This window comes from Ovis canadensis, chromosome 19 (genome assembly GCF_042477335.2).
Source record: "Ovis canadensis isolate MfBH-ARS-UI-01 breed Bighorn chromosome 19, ARS-UI_OviCan_v2, whole genome shotgun sequence".
In the NCBI taxonomy this organism is placed as follows: domain Eukaryota; kingdom Metazoa; phylum Chordata; class Mammalia; order Artiodactyla; family Bovidae; genus Ovis; species Ovis canadensis.
In genome coordinates this window covers 33,209,631-33,215,515 of record NC_091263.1, presented here as the reverse complement: position 1 = coordinate 33,215,515, position 5,885 = coordinate 33,209,631, and the positions used below count along the sequence as shown (strand labels likewise).

Below are 5,885 nucleotides of genomic sequence, written 5' to 3'. Positions count from 1 at the left end.
GACACAAGCGATGATGACTCTGGTTTCTGCTACTAAAGACATGTCTCAGCTCTGCAGATTTTTTTTTTTTTTGGCTGTACAATGGAATTCGGATGCATTTTAAATTAACTTTCTCTAGGAATCAAAGGTAATCATTATTTCTCTTTATGATCCGCATGAATATTATCATTGTCTTTTTTTTTCTTTTCAAATATAAGATTATTTTTCAATTCCTTTTATATCTCTGTCCTCTTTCAGAGTAACCTCTGGAGACCCCAGCTTGCTCAAAGAGTATTGAGAAGATCGCTCCAAAGCCTCTTCTTGTTGAGCTGATCCAAGCATTTAGAGGACATAACAGAAGTCGGCCATCCCATTCTCTGTAAGTTGTGGTCCTAATATCACTTATGACCTTGTGCGTGCTGTTTCTTTTCTCTGGCCATAATAAGGAAAACTGCACCAGGGTCCTAACCATGGCCCTGATACTCTGAGTGGCATAAGCTTCATCACCTCATGGACCTCTGTGACCTTGAATATCATGTCCTGTATCACCTTCCATCTCCTCTTCTGTGAAACAGGAGGAAGCTTTCCTTGCTGAGACACTATGGAGATGGCATGGAACCATATACATGAAACCTTCCTTTAGGAAGGGCTGTGCATGTATAAGGCGGCACTGTTGGTCTGTGATCATCTCTCTGTGTCACCGTAATTGGCTTTTCTTTCCCCTCTTCTTTCATGGTTACTTTTTTTTTTTTTTGGTCTACTGTGAGCCATTGGAGTTTGAAGGGATGACATCTAGATTGCTATGAAGTCAGGAACCTTTTCTCTAAGGACCATAAGCTCTGTTTTTGAGATGGGTCACGGTGGTCTCTGATGGGTTATTAATAGTCTTTGGGCTAGGAGAAATTGACAGAGAAGGCAATCAGTCACTCAGCAAGACTGCTGTGGGACAGCTAGTCTCATGCCACCTGATACAAGAACCACTCCATGTGATTAACTCTGACAGGTCACTGCAGGCTGACTGGCAAGCTGAAGTGCATCTTAAGTACAAATAATACTTCTGGGTATGCCTTGAGTGATAGAATAATGGCTGAGTGGAACCAAATCAGTCAGTCTTCACTTGTGAAACACATCTGGTTTCCTTTCTAGGCCAAGATATTACAACAACATCAATTAATAAGATCTCTAGGATCTCCATTGATACTTTGGTATTTATCAAGCTTACATCAAATACAAAACTGACCCAAAGGGCCAGGCTCATTCATCTCATTATCAAGGGGCCTAGAATGTGCTTCAAAGCAATAACAATAATATCCATTCTGATGGTTGTTATAACTGCACCATATTATGCCTATAGACTTACAAAGTGCTCGGCCATCCAGTGAGACAGGTCTTACTATCCCCGCTTAACATGGGGAGCCTCAAATGAGGAAACTGAGGCTCAGAACCATAAAGCAATTTCAAGTGACTCACACACCACGATTATGTGCCTGAACTTGGCTTTCCTGGCCAGAATTCTTTCTCATAAAGTTTTCTAAAATTGAGTGGAGTAGGACAGAATGTTTCACTCTTCCATAATCTATCAAATGAGCATTTATTGTTCTCATTAGTTGATTCTAGAAGTCTTCAACGTCCTGAAGATGAGAGAGGTCCTTCAGGGCAGAAACCATAACCTGTTTCCAGGGCCATTTTAGAATAAGATGTGTTTTGGTTTGTTTGTTTTTTTTTTTTTTTTTGTTAATGGTATTTTGAATGATAAGGCTTCTTGATGTCATGTCTCCTATCACTGAATTCTTCTGGTGGTCTGAAAAAAGTTAAAGACTATTGTTTCTGCCTCAAAGAACATGGCCTTCTGGAGTCAGAAATGTTTAACTCTTAAGAATGCATCAAACTCCACAGAATAACAGACTTGGGCAGGGTGCAGCCTGTTCAGAGTAAAAATCACAGGTCATTGTATTTTGATGACTATAAGCAGACTATACCTCTGTATCAGGTGATCGAGTTTGGCATGGGAACCTAAGTGAAGGAAATTAAACTCGAAAAAGGATTTGCTAGCATTAAAAAATGGCACTTTCTTGGCTCACAAAGGTGTAGAGCTAATTCCTTCCCCAGCTTCATCACCTGCTCCTTCTCTCTTCTGCTTCTGCCACCGCAAAGCTCTACAAAGAAGTGGGCCACCAAGGTCATTACCGTCTGTGTTAGCTGAAAATCTGATTAAGCTGGCTTCCTAGGGTTAGCATGAGAAATGTTAGATTTTCATGCTTGGAGCTTAATTCTTCTTTCCCTTGATTCCGTCATGTTTGCAAACTTCATTTGCATTTTAATTTCCTGTGGTTTGCCAAAGTGCAGACTGAGACTTGAGCTGTTGTTTCTGTTCAGGTGAAAAGTCCGACCACAGTGGAGCATCTGCAGTGGCATTGAGTCAGGCAACTGGCCGAGGCAAGTATTTGCTGCCTACTTCTGAGGGTCCCCAGGGAGCTTCGCCACCCAGCCCGCCAATGCATTTAATGAGTGAAGGAGACTCTGTCCAGTTTTCAGAACCATCTTGGTCCTGGGTGGTCCTCACTACATAGTAACCAGTCCTCTCGATATTCCCAAACAAGGGGAAATTATTGTAAACGGGAGCTGGGATCTTGGCCTACTAGGATCACATCATGGGGCTTTACTTAGGGGAGACATTGTGCCATCAAGCGTGAGAGATCCCTACCTGAGTCACTGTTATCAGTTACTGAGAAAGCCAGTCTCCTCCTGGGGGCTGGATGCTCTGCCTTCTGTGTTCTAGAAGCAGGGATGGTAGTATCAGTGGGGCATCATCCCGACTCCCGGAGGAGGCAAGATAAATGACAAAAGGGAGGCATTTATGCCAAGCAGGCAAAGATGACCTTCAGAAAAGATGATCTCTGCCTCCATTTTGTCACTGGTAACATACACCTTCATACGACAGCCATTCTTATTTAGTCGCTCAGTCATGTCCAACTCTTTTCGGCCCCATGGCCTGTAGCCCACCAGACTCCTGTATCCATGGGATTAACCGGGCAAGAATACTGGAGTGGGTTGCCATCTCCTTCTCCAGGGGCTCTTCTCAACCCGGGGATCAAACCCGCCATCTCCAGCACTGGCAGAGGCATTCTTTACCACTGAACCAGCAGGGAAGCCCTCAGATGACAGTAAAGCTCTGCGTTAGCCATCAGCATTATCACATTACCTAAAATTAACTGAACTTTTCTCTTTGTCTTCCCTCTAGGAAAGAACTTGGAGATTTCAATCTGATCCTCTCCCCTGTGATCTCTTGTACCCCTTCTCCTCTGTACACCAACACAATAAAATTCAAGGCTGTCAAATGATCCACGTGTGTCTGATGTTTATTTGGAAAAACCTGCCAGATTTTTTGACTGCGATATCAATCCACATCTTCTCTTGTCATATTTAGTATTGATTGTTTAAGGAGCAACTGTGCCTTAAAGCCAAAATTTCACTGCACTATCAGAGACCAGAGGAGCTACCTGGGAATGGACATTCAAACACACTTAGTTTCATTTCATTTCATAACAGAGAAACTTCTGGCCCAACTTTTGGCATCAATGCATTCAACACGGTCACCACTGTGGCAATGTTTACATTGATATTACCACCTGTTAATACTCAGATATTTAAGGAAATACCAGGGACCAATTTAAATATCCAATGTATAATAGAAAATCTGCCATTAAGAGATCTGAAATGCATTTTAGTTTATGCTTCTAATTTAAATCTTTTCTTCCCTAACCTGGTGCTCATCAAATGTCACCTGTATTTAAAAGTCCTCCCCGGGGACTCTGATACACATTCAGGTTTGGGAACTCTGTTTTAATCCCTTCTTATAATCAACATGTGCAATGTGGCATTGGTGCGATGGTGATACTTAACAGAGCAGAGTGTTTTCCAGAATATTAAAAAGACTAATTAAAAACATACACACACACACATACACACACATACACACACACATTCAGGTTAATCACACCAGCAGCATCCACCACGCCTGTTCCCAGGAGTCATCTCTAGCTGTCTGCTAGCACAGTGAGAAGCTATTTCAAGGTCTTCTCTCAAGAGACTCTTCCAGACTGGTACCATAGACTAAATAAAGATGAAGCTAACTGCTGAGCTCTATTATTGGAGCAGAAAACATAGCACCATCTTTGTTTAAGGCTGAGTCTCCATGACAACACCAGATAAGAAGCTGGGTGAATAGTCATCTTTCCTGCACTTACTGAGCCACAGGTTATGTCCTTCCTGGGCGAAAGGAATTGATACATCCTTATGCAATCATTTCAAACTGCTAAGCAGGACAACTCTGATTTTGTTTAGCTGGGAGGTCCTCAAAGAGATAAACTAGTTTCAAACTTTTCTTGATGTTTTTCATGCCTTCTTACCCGATCAGGAAGTGAAATCTGTCAGAATAACCACCGTTACAATGGCCATTGCTGTTAAAAATGCACTGTGATTTTATGAAGTGGCAGCCTAGATGCTAAACCCTACTTTGCCCTGTTCCAGATTGCTTACTCTCTGTGCGTCGGTTTTCTCATCTTCAAAATGGGTATAATATTACTAACTACCTCATACATGTAGGGTTGTTATTAGGATTAAATTAGTTCCTATGTTTAACACAACGTTTGGTATATAATGGCCAACTAATTAGTTGATATTATGAGCATCACCACTGAAACAATAACGGCTCAGTTCATACAGTAGCCATTAGCTCCCTGTGGCTAATGAATTAACTTGAAGTAAATAAGTTGAACAACGTGTTCTTTAGTTGCAATGGCACATTCTAAGTGGTCAGTGAGTGCCTGTGACCTAGTGTCTACTCTACTGGAGAGCAAAGATGCGGTACAGGGAAATCATCACAGAAGTCTACTGGACAGCTGAGCCATAGCTTAGGAAAAAGAGAGGATAAGCACTTCCTTTACAGGAGAGAGACATGTTGTTCTCAGCAGTCTCTGTTGACTGTGAAAACAGTCTTTGGACTTTCTCTGGGAGCAGTGGGGCCGATTTCTTTTGCAGCATCGTGTCAAGAGTGGTTTCCAGTGTGAAATATGCAATCATCATTGCCAGTTAAAAAAACAAAAGTTTTCTGAAAACGGCTCTCTCTCAGCTGGCACAGTTCCCCATTCCTTTCATACACTCGTTTAATTGCTGAATCTGTTCATTCTACCGTTGCACATACTCCTCGAAAAGCAGGCCAGGTGGCAGCTTCACACCCATCACATGTCTTGCAGTAGAACCCCGTGGCTACTGGAGAGGATGATTTTCTTAACCGCCACTTAGAGGGGACTGATGGGAATGTTTCCCTGTCAGGTCAGTGCTGCTTGGAAAGAGAAGTGAAGTTACATATTTAGAGATAGAGACACAGGCCTTCGCTCCATCTCAGGAAGCAAGTTTCATTGGTGAATGGTCAATTGTGAATTCTAATGTTGGCTGGAAAATGCTTGGTCCTTTTCCTTAGAATCAAATTGCCATGTCTTGTTTGTCCTATGTCTGGTTAGTTCCTGATATCATTGCCTGGCAGGTGCTTTGTGAATGTTTGAGAGTGAGAGAAAAACAAAGGCAAAGCAAAAGATGTCTAACATTTCTAACAAGTAAAAGTTTTATGTGCATCATGGACAGTTAGTGATGTTCTGCATGACCCAGAGGAGTCTTTGCTGCCGATTTATATTTTGGGAGAACTTCTACTATAAAACTAGCTTGGGAAGTTGGGAACAATAGCCTGTGAAATGTCCTTAATCTCAGGCCAGTTCTATCAAACTGGTTGAATGCACTACAGCTCTGCTGCAGAGAAACCTCTCCCAGTATTTCCAGTGCTCTTCCAGACCTTAAGATATAAAAGGGCAGCATAGGAAGAGGGAGAGCAAAATCTTTCCCTTCCTATT

The 5,885-nt window shown here is 42.2% G+C and overlaps 1 long non-coding RNA gene across 1 annotated transcript; it reads left to right on the top strand.

Annotated features, from left to right (window-relative positions):
* LOC138424420 (uncharacterized) lies at positions 1-3,320 on the top strand. The gene is made up of 4 exons (XR_011250792.1): positions 1-127; positions 238-358; positions 2,356-2,415; positions 3,221-3,320. It is a non-coding gene; the product is annotated as an uncharacterized lncRNA (long non-coding RNA).
* The last annotated feature ends 2,565 nt before the right edge of the window (positions 3,321-5,885 follow it).